Source organism: Pleurodeles waltl, chromosome 9 (assembly GCF_031143425.1).
Source record: "Pleurodeles waltl isolate 20211129_DDA chromosome 9, aPleWal1.hap1.20221129, whole genome shotgun sequence".
Lineage (NCBI taxonomy): Eukaryota > Metazoa > Chordata > Amphibia > Caudata > Salamandridae > Pleurodeles > Pleurodeles waltl.
In genome coordinates, this window is record NC_090448.1 from 1,173,172,199 (window position 1) to 1,173,186,609 (window position 14,411).

At 43.1% G+C, this 14,411-nt stretch overlaps 1 protein-coding gene across 1 annotated transcript in view; it reads left to right on the forward strand.

Annotated features, from left to right (window-relative positions):
* COCH (cochlin) overlaps positions 1–14,411 on the forward strand; it is a 403,713-nt gene that overhangs the window by 10,386 nt on the left and 378,916 nt on the right. The gene's annotated exons all lie outside the window — the stretch shown is intronic.

Here is a 14,411-nt window from a genome sequence, read left to right on the forward strand (position 1 = left end):
GGAACTTGATCCATTTAAAAGGATCAGCGGACAGTGCAGTGGGAGCTGGAAACATTTAAATGCCATGGGAGCTGGAGACATTAAAGGGATGAGTAGAGAATGCCATGGGAAATTGAGATGTTTAAAGGGATGAACGGACAATGCCATGAGAGCTTGAGACATTTAAATATCATGGGAGCTGGAGACATTTAAAGGGTTGAGCAGACAATGCTATGAGAACTGGAGACATTTAAAGAGATGAGTAGACAATGCCATTGAAGCTGGAGACGTTTAAAGGAATGAGTAGAGAATTCCGTGGGAGCTGGAGGCATTTAAAGGTATGAGCAGACAATGCCATGGGAGCCGGAGACATTTAAATGGATGAGTAGAGAATGCCATGCGATCTGGAGACATTTAAAGCGATGAGCAGACAATACTATGGGAGCCGGAGACATTTAAAGGGATGAGCAGACAATGCTATGGGAACTGGAGACATTTAAAGGAATAAGCTGACAATGCCATGGGAGCTGGAGACATTTAAAGGAATGAGTAGAGAATGCCGTGGGAGCTGGAGGCATTTAAAGGTCTAAGCAGACAATGCCATGGGAGCTGGAGACATTTAAGTGGATGAGTAAAGAATGCGATGCAAGCTAGAGACATTTAAAGGGATAAGTAGACAATGCCATAGGAACTGGAGACATTTAAAGGAGTGAGCGGACAATGCCATGTGAGCTGGAGACATTTAAAATGATGACTGGACAATGCTATGGGAACTTAGGACATTTAAAATGATCAGCGGACAGTGTAGTGGGAACTGGAGACATTTAAATGGATGAACAGACAATGCCATGGGAGCTGGAGACATTTAAATACCATGGGAGCTGGAGACATTTAAAAGGATGTATGGACAATGCTATGGGAGCTTGAGACATTTAAATGTCATGGGAGATGGAGACATTTAAAGGGATGAGTAGAGAATACTATGGGTATTGGAGACATTTACAGGGATGAGTGAACAATGCCATGGGAGCTAGAGACATTTAAAGGGATGAGTGGACAGTGCCATGGGAGCAGTGCTTAATTTGTGCTTGTTGTTTCGGGTGCGGGGCACCAGCACTTATTTTCGAGGGCCTGCACTTATTTTTCTGCCTCAAGCATTTATTGCGAGCAAAAGACACATATGGGGAAGACGGAGCAAGAGAAAAACGAAAAAGCGTAACAATGGGAAAAAGCAGAAAGCTGTAAGAGTAAGCTGAAGGGGCAGGGAGTGGCTGTAAATGTATTGAAGAGGCCCGAGATGGCTTTAGGATTACGCTGCCTCAGTATTCCGTGTTCGCACATTTAATTGCAGCAGCTGCGTGTTTAAGAGGAGTGTTTTGGGCACTGGCACGTTTTTATTTACAAATTAAGCACTGCATGGGAACTGGAGACATTTAAAGGGATGAGTGGGCAGTGCCATGGGAGCCAGAGACAAAAGGATGAGCGGACAATGCCATGGGAGCTGGAGTCCTTTAAATCCAGGAGTGAACAGATAATGACATTGGAGCTGTAGACAAGCAATGAGTAGACCATGCAATGGGGGCTGGAGACATTTAAAGGGATGAGTAGACCATGCCATGTAGAACAGGGATTTGGAGTTGGTTACTGCTGCTCTGGAGGTTGAGAATGCTACTACTGAAGGCAGTTTTTAAGGTTTATGGGCAGGTCGCAGCTGTCATCAGCCGATTAATTAGAAACCCAGATGTTTGTGCGATAGTGGCAATTAACATGTAACAATAATAACCTTATTGTTTTCAGCGCAGCCATAACAGTAATACAAATTCTGTTAAACAGATGCAAGTTTAGAGAAGCGTTTTAGCAACTAAAATAGGTTAACGCCAGTAAGAGGTATGTGATCAAAATATGACAGTCTATATATAACATACTCATTCATTCGATATTCTAATTGTGTATAAAATATTATCCCTTTAAAATACACTGTTTCTTTCAAAGTGCTAGTTACATAAAACTAAGCAGTCCATGGCAGTTAGCCCCATGTTTCAGTGTTGGCTCTCCCACCCGTCCAGTTGGCAGCCATGCCTGCCAGAGAAATGGAAATAGATTGTTGCTTAGTCGGTCCTCTAAGAAAGTGCAGGTGCATCAGAGAAGCTTGTAATGCCATAATGCAGAAATGGAAATAACAACTGTTTGCTGTATATTTAAGCTGACATAGTGCAAAGAAGCATAAAGCGCAATATGGATTCTAAACCCTCCTATCCACAACTTTTCAGTCGCTAATTCCACTGTAGCATTTTATCGGGCCCTTTTTGGTATAATAGAGTCTGTTGGTCAGGATTACAAGCCTATATTTGAGGTACTGGGTTCGGTATGCGTCAGTTGTATCCACCCTGAATACGTTACAAAACCGAAGACATTCTTATAAAGCAAATAATTACAGGTCAGAGAGCCAAATTTGGTTTCATAAGCAACTTTTGTGTTCGTAAAAAGCCAACGATCTTCCTTTATTAAATCAGACTTTTTGTGAAGCTAATTAAAGCCGTGTTTCCTAAGAGTGCTTGTAATGTGCGCTGTCCACCAGTTGGTAGCTACTCCATTGTAGGATGCAAACTCATGCATTGATGTAAGATGGACACCTGCCTGTGGGTTCACATAGAACCGAATTCGACATAATTCAGGGAACAAATCAGTAATTGTGGCTACAGGTTTGATACCCCTTTTTTATTGTACCGGTGCCAGAAGTCATTCGGGTGCCAGCCGCAAAAGTGACCCTAGGAAACAGTTTTGAATCTTTTGCAGCTCTCTGATAACATAAGCCCATAGATCCGACCTTAGATGGATTCGGCCACTGTCCGTAGGGTCGTAATGCTGAATGTCGATACCAGCTATGTTGTGGGATAGGACTAATGAGGGATAAAATATTGAAAGGCAAGTGCATAAAGCAATGTAAATTGAAGTGTTATGTACTACATAGTTACACATTAGTGGAGTTAGGTGTAGACAATTTAGACCTATTTGTCAGTATTTTTTCTCCATACTTTATCCTCTATTTTTTCCACCGATATTGTTGGTTCGATCGTCTGAATGCACACCATCATGTACACTTGCAAAATAAAGATTACCGGCTGACTATCAATTGTTTGCTAACTGCTTCACTAGATTGTTGTACTATGTCACCAGCCTTCTCTGTTTGCTTCAAGTTTAACTTTTGTCAAAACGAATACTCGGTAACCAGATTTGTTGAGAAAGTCGAACATTCGACCGATAACTGAAAAATGAATTGTTTATATGGGAATGCTGTTCAAGTGCGCACCTTTAGCAATGGATGTGTTAATAACGGCTTTATCCTACAGTGTTCTGTAGACTGCTGACCAATTCATGCACAAGCAGTTTTATTAAGGAAAGCAGAACAGCACCGTGCGAACAAAACGAACTACTGTAATGTCACTTAAATTGGTTGTACCATAGTTCTGAAGCGAGTCAACCCTGCAAAACAGCTAGTAAAACGTTTTCCACATTTCTTGTAGGGCCCATACAGCAAAGCTATATACCTATAGTTGGCTGGGCAAAATTGGCTTCCTTTTCATGCAATTATGATTGCTACAGACAGCCATGAACTTGGGGTAACACCTGAGGCCATTACAGAATTAGAGATGTTAATAAGAACTGGTACCCATAACGTAAAGTTGGTTTGTTAAGGTTAGACAAAACAAGATCCGGATTTGGAGCTTAATTCAACATTTGACCGAGAATAGTTGTTTCCACCTTTGCTAATAAAACAGATACATTAGGGCCCATTGAATTTTCCAGCTGCTCCAGATCTATATTATTTGGACTGTGACCTTCATTATTGACTGCATACAGTTGTTTAAAGTGTCATACTCATTTGTTTATGGCCAGGCATACTTGTACACAATTTGCATGTCCCCGAAAACAGACACAGAAGTTTCCAGAGTCTTTTAGTATTATGCTCAGTTGATGATGATTTCATCTTATTCCATTGCTGCTGCTGCTTTTTGTGTTTTGCTAACAAGTAGCTTCTGGTAATCTTTCCTAAGTTCCAAAAAGTTTATAATTTCAGATATATAGTTATGACAAGCTTGTAGGGTCCCAGAGCACGCCAGCTTTTTGTTATGTTATGTGTATTTGTAAAGCACGCTATCATCCACCACGGTATCCGTGCTCTGCCAAGGTGTGTGTCTCTCCCTGCCTAGGGTAGGTTAGTTAATTGAAAAGCCGGGTGTAGGAAGTTGGCTCTGTATGTGCTATTTCAAAGTAAGGAATAGAATGCACAGAGTCCAAGGGTTCCCCTTAGAGGTAAAATAGTGGTAAAAAGAGATAATACTAATGCTCTATTTTGTGGTAGTGTGGTCGAGCAGTAGGCTTATCCAAGGAGTAGTGTTAAGCATTTGTTGTACATACACATAGACAATAAATGAGGTACACACACTCAGAGACAAATCCAGCCAATAGGTTTTGTTATAGAAAAATATCTTTTCTTAGTTTATTTTAAGAACCACAGGTTCAAATTTAACATGTAATATCTTGTTGGAAAGGTATTGCAGGTAAGTACACTAGGAACTTTGAATCATATCAATTGCATGTATACTTTTCAAGTTATTCACAAATAGCTACTTTAAAAGTGGACACAGTGCAATTTTCACAGTTCCTGGGGGAGGTAAGTTTTCGTTAGTTTTACCAGGTAAGTAAGACACTTACAGGGTTCAGTTCTTGGTCCAAGGTAGCCCACCGTTGGGGGTTCAGAGCAACCCCAAAGTTACCACACCAGCAGCTCAGGGCCGGTCAGGTGCAGAGTTCAAAGTGGTGCCCAAAACGCATAGGCTAGAATGGAGAGAAGGGGGTGCCCCGGTTCCGGTCTGCTTGCAGATAAGTACCCGCGTCTTCGGAGGGCAGACCAGGGGGGTTTTGTAGGGCACCGGGGGGGACACAAGCCCACACAGAAATTTCACCCTCAGCGGCGCGGGGGCGGCCGGGTGCAGTGTTAGAACAAGCGTCGGGTTCGCAATGTAAGTCAATGAGAGATCGAGGGATCTCTTCAGCGCTGCAGGCAAGGGGGGGCTTCCTCGGGGAAACCTCCACTTGGGCAAGGGAGAGGGACTCCTGGGGGTCACTTCTGCAGTGAAAGTCCGGTCCTTCAGGTCCTGGGGGCTGCGGGTGCAGGGTCTTTTCCAGGCGTCGGGACTTAGGTTTCAGAGAGTCGCGGTCAGGGGAAGCCTCGGGATTCCCTCTGCAGGCGGCGCTGTGGGGGCTCAGGGGGGACAGGTTTTGGTACTCACAGTCGTAGAGTAGTCCGGGAGTCCTCCCTGAGGTGTTGGTTCTCCACCAGCCGAGTCGGGGTCGCCGGGTGCAGTGTTGCAAGTCTCACGCTTCTTGCGGGGAGATTGCAGGGTCTTTAAAGCTGCTCCTTTGGATAAAGTTGCAGTCTTTTTGGAGCAGGTCCGCTGTCCTCAGGAGTTTCTTGTCGTCGTCGAAGCAGGGCAGTCCTCAGAGGATTCAGAGGTCACTGGTCCCTTTGGAAGGCGTCGCTGTAGCAGAGTTCTTTGGAAGGCAGGAGACAGGCCGGTGAGTTTCTGGAGCCAAGGCAGTTGTGGTCTTCTGGTCTTCCTCTGCAGGGGTTTTCAGCTCGGCAGTCCTTCTTCTTGTTGTTGCAGGAATCTAATTTTCTAGGGTTCAGGGTAGCCCTTAAATACTAAATTTAAGGGCGTGTTTAGGTCTGGGGGGTTAGTAGCCAATGGCTACTAGCCCTGAGGGTGGGTACACCCTCTTTGTGCCTCCTCCCAAGGGGAGGGGGTCACAATCCTAACCCTATTGGGGGAATCCTCCATCTGCAAGATGGAGGATTTCTAAAAGTTAGAGTCACCTCAGCTCAGGACACCTTAGGGGCTGTCCTGACTGGCCAGTGACTCCTCCTTGTTATTCTCATTATTTTCTCCGGCCTTGCCGCCAAAAGTGGGGGCCGGGGCCGGAGGGGGCGGGCAACTCCACTAGCTGGAGTGTCCTGCGGTGCTGTGACAAAGGGGTGAGCCTTTGAGGCTCACCGCCAGGTGTTACAGCTTCTGCCTGGGGGAGGTGTTAGCATCTCCACCCAGTGCAGGCTTTGTTACTGGCCTCAGAGTGACAAAGGCACTCTCCCCATGGGGCCAGCAACATGTCTCTAGTGTGGCAGGCTGCTGGAACTAGTCAGCCTACACAGACAGTCGGTTAAGTTTCAGGGGGCACCTCTAAGGTGCCCTCTGGGGTGTATTTTGCAATAAAATGTACACTGGCATCAGTGTGCATTTATTGTGCTGAGAAGTTTGATACCAAACTTCCCAGTTTTCAGTGTAGCCATTATGGTGCTGTGGAGTTCGTGTTTGACAAACTCCCAGACCATATACTCTTATGGCTACCCTGCACTTACAATGTCTAAGGTTTTGTTTAGACACTGTAGGGGTACCATGCTCATGCACTGGTACCCTCACCTATGGTATAGTGCACCCTGCCTTAGGGCTGTAAGGCCTGCTAGAGGGGTGACTGACCTATACTTGCATAGGCAGTGAGAGGCTGGCATGGCACCCTGAGGGGAGTGCCATGTCGACTTACTCGTTTTGTTCTCACTAGCACACACAAGCTGGCAAGCAGTGTGTCTGTGCTGAGTGAGAGGTCTCCAGGGTGGCATAAGACATGCTGCAGCCCTTAGAGACCTTCCTTGGCATCAGGGCCCTTGGTACTAGCAGTACCAGTTACAAGGGACTTATCTGGATGCCAGGGTCTGCCAATTGTGGATACAAAAGTACAGGTTAGGGAAAGAACACTGGTGCTGGGGCCTGGTTAGCAGGCCTCAGCACACTTTCAATTGTAAACATAGCATCAGCAAAGGCAAAAAGTCAAGGGGCAACCATGCCAAGGAGGCATTTCCTTACACCGGGCCTCCAGCTTCTTGTGGAATTCAAGAAAAGAGTAGGCTCTGATGTGGAGTGGGGAGTCGTCCCACGATTTAGGAGTGATGTCCTCATCTGGTTCTGTATATGTCTGGGGTGTGTGAGAGTAGGAGTCCTGTGGTGCAGAAGTGTCTGAATGGTTGGTCCAACGAGATGCAACTGTTCAGGTAGGTGGGGCCTAAAATGTGTAGAGCCTTGTATGTGTGTGAGGGGTTTGAAATGAACACGTTTGTGTATCAGGAGCAAATAGAGTTCCTTGAGGAGGACCTACAGTCCGCTTCAAACCTATCACAGCTTTCGCAGGTTGTTTTGTTTTGGTGGTTTGCTAGTGGTCAGCTAATTGGAAACATTCTACTAAGATTTGACCAATTAATGTCAGTACTCTAGTTTCATAACCACAGCTGCAGAGAGAAATATTGAGATGCTTGTATATTTCTTTAATGAGAGAGGGGGTGAACTTACTGTTCTCATTTCAGTTTAATTGCCATTCTATTGTTTGCTGGTAGAAGTTTTAGAGGGCAGACTACAGCCCCATTCTGTAGGGTTTGAGTGTAGCCATTGTCCCATTCTGTTCATTTCCGTTCATATCTACAACTGATTTCAAGCCTTCGATGATGCTCATGTAGTCTGAGGCTAGTCCTATTCCCTGATTGGAAAATCATATTTGGCTGGAGCAGCTGAGGGTGACGGGCCGTTGAGAAAGCACATAACACCATCCGATAACAGTGCTGCAGAGTATTCCCTTGATCCATTGCCCCTACTACTGGTCAACTCTGGCTGTGGAATCCCACAAGGTAACTCCTTTTTCGAACACACCTACTTACTAAAATCCATTTCATGGGGTAGTGTGGAATTCGCATAACTGTATAATATGGCGTGCCATCTCCTTAGCACTCATTTTGATGGACAAAACTACTCCCCCAAGAGCTGTTAAAATAGGCTTAGGCAAATATTTTATTACGCCCTGTCAGCCTAGAGGCCAAGATGTATTGGGAGGGATGCACTAGCCATATCCTGTTCCTAGACCAAGATTTAGAGAATGGTAGAGACATGTGGGCACACCTCACCATTGGTCGCCTCAACTTGGCCTACTTGCCAGAATTAAATACTTGACAAACGCATTCATAGGAGTTTCCACTAAGGCCCACATCTCGTGAAAGCAGCACACATCTATAGATTGAATAAATACTTTGCCAATTAGGGTCCTCCATCTTAAGGTTCTGCTCTGCAGTATTCCCGCTATGTATATGAGCAACCTTGAGACTGATCCCACCTCAACCAAGGTCTGATCAAAGAACATAAAACATACTAAAACTATTAGCTTTGGTGGGGGGGAAGGGTACATTGGTGGCTCTGACCACCATGCAAAGCCGCAGCAGGGAGGCAACCCCAAGAAGAGGTCGATAAAGGTTTCACACAGACCTCTTCAAGTTGACTTTGCTGATCGCTGATTGTTCTTTTGCTTCCAGCTTTTAAGATGACCAATTGTTTGCATCTAGCAGACTACTTTGGATAGCGCTTAGAAACCGATAGCAAATTAGAATTAACTCTTCGATAACGTTCCACAGGCACTGTCTGAAGGAGACTGCTTCTCTCGATTGCCTCTGTCGAAACCAGGAGACTTTTAATGCTTAATGCTTCATGTCCTCAGTTGGCAACACTTTCTCTTTGTTAGGGAGTCCTCTAGTACCTCTTTTTTGTACCAGTGTTAGTCACTGTAATTTTAGTGGGATAAATAGAAACTCAGCGTCTATGTATCATGAGGATCTGTCTCAGAGTACAGATCAGTTAATATTTTTCACAAATCCCCATTAATGGCGTGCTGCGTATTGTGCGGTCTCCCGTTCTGATCTGTTTGAAGAATGTTTTCTTTGGGTCTCGTTCCAGCAACCATGTCACCATCCTTCCAGTCTATAATATAGCTGCTAGCACACCAAAGTATGTTTGATCATTATGCAAAATTAGCCCATAAGATGTCCTCCTTCATAGGCCACAGAACTATTTTTAGTATTTGTTTCTTCATTGAATCCTCCAGCTAACTTCTTTCAGTCGACGTTATGAGAAAAAGGAACTTAGCGTGCAAGCAGCTGTATTAAAAACGAGTGAAAACGTGGTCCTTGGTATAGAGATCCTTTTCGTGATGGGTTCTCAAATACTTTGCTCACAACTCAGATATGCATGAACAAGGATGTTTGATGTTATAAAATATCTATTTGCTTAAGGGACAGGATGCTTCAGAAATTTACTTGTCTTGTGAAAAATAAATACACTTGTCATGTTTTGTGCTATGCAGAGAGGTGATAAATGATGGCAGCATTCGCATGATATCAGAACTCTGATGATATCGGGGCTCATATTGGTCCAGGTTTTGCATTCTAGAGGGTGCGATTTTGCCACCTTTCTGCAAATCTACTTAAAGGATATGCCTGTAGGTAGGAATGTAAGTTCGAGTTGGAATACCCACTTAATCTGTGCACATCCACAAACTAACATGTTTTAAGGGTATTCACCTGCCCCTCTCTAACCTCTTCCTGCATTAGAAAAGGTGGAAATTTACTTCTGGCAAGGGCAGGAGTAAAACTTTTTTCAAGAGTGGGAGAAAAGTGGGGTGTAGGGAAACTAAATTTGAAGTCGCATAGCAGATTTTTGAAATGGCAAGTGTGTGTTTGTTCATGCGAAAATGAAATTTAGAAATGTTTTACTAGGAGTGCTATCTCCATTCCTACTGCTGTAAATTCTTGTGAATTCCAGAATGTCTAAAATCTTCACCAAAACAAGGATATAATAATTTAGGTGAACTTTTGTTGAGCTTCTGTGACTTCCTTTAAGAATTGGGCTGATAATTTATTTTTAAGTTGATTATACTGGTTTTACACTTCTCAGTTGTTAGTTGTTTTTTTTTTAAATTTAAATATTGATTTGCATCGAACATGTTTTACTAAATGATGCCTCGGACAAATGCCATTTAAAGTTGCACAGTAGTTTAATGATTTTTTTCAAGTTGACATTTATGTATGTACATTGTTTATAGCAAGCAGTTGTCAATCTTGACTTCATGTTCCTGCATGTATTTGTATATAATGAGAATACACGAGCATTTTAAGTAGCCCTAAATTGTAACATTTTGCAAACGTGTCCAGGCTTTTGTACAGTAACCTCTGTAAGTAATGCAAGCTGGGCCCACAAATAACTATGCGGTGCTCACTCCAATAGCAATAGCGTTAGTATTAATGAATCTTATATGTACAGGCTTGAACAGTGTATACATATTGGCGTAAATCTTGGATTAGCAATAGTTTTCTTTCAAACATTCATTCTTTTTCATACTGTAAGGTGGTAGCAGAGGGTTTGCGCTGTAGGTGTTGGGCCTATGTTTCCAGTGGGTGAAAAAACATTAAAATTGTTGTCCTTGAACCCAGTCAGTGTGTCCTGGACGTCGGGCAGTAGAAATTCCCACACCAGTGGATAAATGTTAATTTATGATGGTGGTGAATCGATTAATAAAAGAAGTGGGTGTGCACCATTATTACCATAGTACCGTCAGTTTTTGAAGTAAGTGCCCCACACTCTTAATTTTCCTTCCTGTACAGTTTGTCAATATGATGTGTAGTAAAATTTACCACAAGCAACTCATAATTCAATATGTTTCTGTTTGTTTTCCAGTAGATGGTCTTTGAGTTCTGGTTTGTGAGTAATATTGTGCTTCAGTTAGCTTAATATCTCCACTTCTTTTTTCTATCTGCCATTGTCTGGTGTTTCTGTTAATTGATTTCCTCTAGGCACCCACCCCACCTTATTACTTTCATTGCATTCCATTCTGTTCTACTACTAGAGGTGGTATTCCAATTATTCTCAGCAAAAGTGTCAGACATACTGTGGTAGAAATCAGGGCTTTGTAACACTTCCACTCATAGGGCCTGATTAACAAAGGTACCTAACGTTTTTGAATAATTTACACTTTTGAGCTAATTTGCTACTATTTGGCTTTTCACAAAATCCAATATTAAATTTACTCCAAAAGTGTAGTTCACATGTCTCCACAAAATTGAAGGATGTGGGAGGCCTCATTACTACTTTTAGGCTGTTCACAAAATCAGACTGTAAATTTCCTCCAGAAGTGTAACTTGCACTGAGATTTGTGAAGTAAAAAAAGAATGACAATAAGTAGGAAAAAGCCATTGTTGAGGATTTCATCTGTAATTTAATTGAGGGCTGATTTACAAAAGCAATATTAAACGTCCAAAGAGATGGGTTTGTAGGTTTTCCACAAACATGCAATACTCAGCCAACAGCTGAGCCGCAGCTTATAATGATTTTTCATTGTGTGCCAGCCATATAGCGGTTAATGTGGTAATATATGAAGACTGAAAAATGAGTGTGAGGGAAACCAATGTATTTCTCACATGTGCACAAGATACTAAGTTTTCGAACAGTGGTTATTCGTACACTTCTGACTTTGGGGTTAGCCATACTATCAAGTGATTTACAGGGCATGTTCCAAAATGTATTTCTTGAACATTGTTTTACATTTGGAAGCCAAAAATGGGGAGAAATTCAGTTGGTAATAGCAAATGTTCTACTATTATGTGTTCCCACACGTTTCCCACTAAAAACAGTACTCCACTTATGTGGCTGCAACACATTACACCACAAAACACGACCTAAAGGCATAATTTTTCACTCAGAAAATATCCACCTTTTTTTTGTTTACACAGTGTGAGTAGCTGCAGAATTAGGGCCTCAGCTCATCCTACACCCAGTGAAACCTAAGAAGCTGAGACATTTCTGACAACTAGACAGTCAGAGAAGGCAAGGGTTTTTGTGACATGTGTGGATCGCCCAATGTTTTTTATCTAGAAAACTTTGCAAACCACAGAGTTTGGCTAAAACTCCAGTTTTCCTCACATTTCTGTGAGGAAAAAGTTCCTTAAGCTTTGGGGATTTACAGATTTACTAAAAAAACAGATTCCTACACTTCTTCAGATACAAATGGTACCCTAAATGTGTGGCTAGGCTAAGCGAATGCAACATAAATCGCTCCAAAACTGGAAAAGTCAGTGAAGTGCTGAACTGGTATTACAAGTAAGGGCCTTCTTGAACTAGGTGCTGCAGATGATCAATTGTTTGTGACTGCTCCTAAAAGCAAACTAGAATGGTTAGGGACTACCCTTGTCAATTTATAGCCATTTGCAAAACGGATGCTATCTGTAATACCTCTACTGTATGAGTGTCAGAAATAAACATCAGAGGTTGGGCTTTCAGTATCTTGGAGGCTTTAGCCTCATTTTCTAAGAGCTCCCTTTTTGTCTCAAGGTTTCAAACTGAGACAAGCAGATGCTCCTCAAATACTCATCTCTCTTGATATAACTTCCTTGATTTTTCACAGATTATTTGACTGATGCCTGTTGTTCCTTAAAGTACTTCATAGTCTTTTCCAATGAATTTACATCAATCTCTGTCCTCTTCGTGATGCTCTGTATGTCCCTTGGTGCAGACAGCTGCCTCCTGTGACGATTCAGCTCAGTTTCCCGCAATGTAAGCAGCACCTCCCTCTGTCTTCCCTTGTTTGTATGGTTTCAGATTGAGTAAGTCCTCGTTTGCCTTGCCAGAGCACTTCCTGTTGTTTCTGGGAAGATTTATAACCTTGTTCAAATACAGTTGTGTGTACACTTCCCCTGAAGTTCGACCTTTACTTGGGGATAAGGTTCTACCTGAGCCACATTGCACCCACTAACCGGTGTCTCCACAGCAGCCCCTTCCCACCTCGGCCTCCAGTGAATCCCGAGGCCCGACGGTTGCTCAACTAGCCAGAAGCTAGTGAGCAGGCAACCTCTCTCCACGCCTCCAGTGCGGCAGGGCAGCCATGGGCATCGTGAAATCTGTCAAGCATTGCACCTGTATCAATCATTTATAATCATTTTCCATCATACATTGAAGGTGAGAAGAAAGAAGCGAAAAAGCTCAAAGAAGCAATGCATTTTAACAACTTCTTTCACCCTACAACCTCTTCACTCTTCTTGTCTACGGTGGACTCAATACATCCTACCCCCCAGGCCTCCTACATTCCTCTCTCCACACCTGTCATTCCATATCGCCAATTGCTATTGATATAACTCTTCCGCCTTGTAGAGGTCTGAGTGTAGTCATTGAGCGCTATCTGTCCTTTCTGGTTTAATGTGCATTGTGCAGTTATGTGAGCTTTTAGCATCTGTTCAGGATTTTATCCAGTATGTTCAGTACTCTTAACCTAATTGGTCATTTTCGCTCTTGAAATTCTACTGGCATATAGCTAACCACTGGTTGCCGCTGTCTCTAATAAATGTTGGGCCATATGTACAAACACAATTTCCCATAGGCTCAGAATGGGTAAAACCATTTGATACATCTGGCTCTTTCTCCTCTTCGCTGTGTTGTTGGGACTACTTTTTCTATCACTAATAACCAGAATGCTTTTTGATCTCACCAAGCGCTGTCACTTTTGACATTTTGTTTATTTAACAGGGGTTTAGACCCCACCCATTGCTAACCATCCGTTACCTTCATCATCACTCATTTCCTTGCTTTGGTCAACAAGTGCTAGCTCCTCTTTCTCTTATTGTGTTTTGCTCTTCTTTGGAGCATGGCCGAAGTGACTTTTCCTTTATCAGTGTCCTTCCAATGCGTTGCTTTCAGAGCTACTTTTTAGGGTCGAGCCTGCACTAGCATGCGCTTGCGCATGAGTATCGCTTGTGAGACGCTGTAGTAGTTAGAAAAGGGCTCGGAGCCCCGTCCACGTCACGTCAGTGTCTTTCATTGGTTCACTGGCTTGCCTTTTAAAATTAGCTTGCTTTCATTAGTGGAAGGCATACATACGTCATGCCTTTTCTGTTGGTTAGTCCTCCTCGAGCGCAGCGACCAAGTACTGAAAACATACGAGGCTCGCTGTTTTCCGTCTGGTTTGTGGACTACTTTTTCTCTTTTTTCGCAGTGCGATCTCGCTTGGCAGAAGTCGAACGCTTTGCATGACATCGACCCTGTTACATAGTTAATTGCACTTTTGCCGGTTACGTAGATAATTGCACTTTTGCCGATAGGTTTCACTACGATTGAACTGTAGCAGCGCGATCGCGCTCTTTTTTTTTCTCCATTTAATGAGGCAAGAAAAGTCTGGTTGGGAGTTTACAACTGCTAATAGCTCTAACTCGGAGAAATGCGAGACCCGTTGCATTGCAAATGCTTGTTTCTTTTAGTTGCACTCCATAAAAGTGCATGTGTGATTGTGTCATAGTGTTTTTATTTAAATGTATTTGTATTTACTTTCAGATGTGCTGCACAGCGGCCGTGCTGCTGTACAACATGGCTAAAAAAACATTGACAAAGTCAATAGATCTCGCATGGGCTCAAAGCTTAATTTGAACTGTTTTGCTGCAGTCAGCAAGTGCTATATTGGTTGCCTTTCCTCTCATGTCATGGGTTGACCAAATCTGCCAGTAAGCCTAAGAGAACAATCTCTAG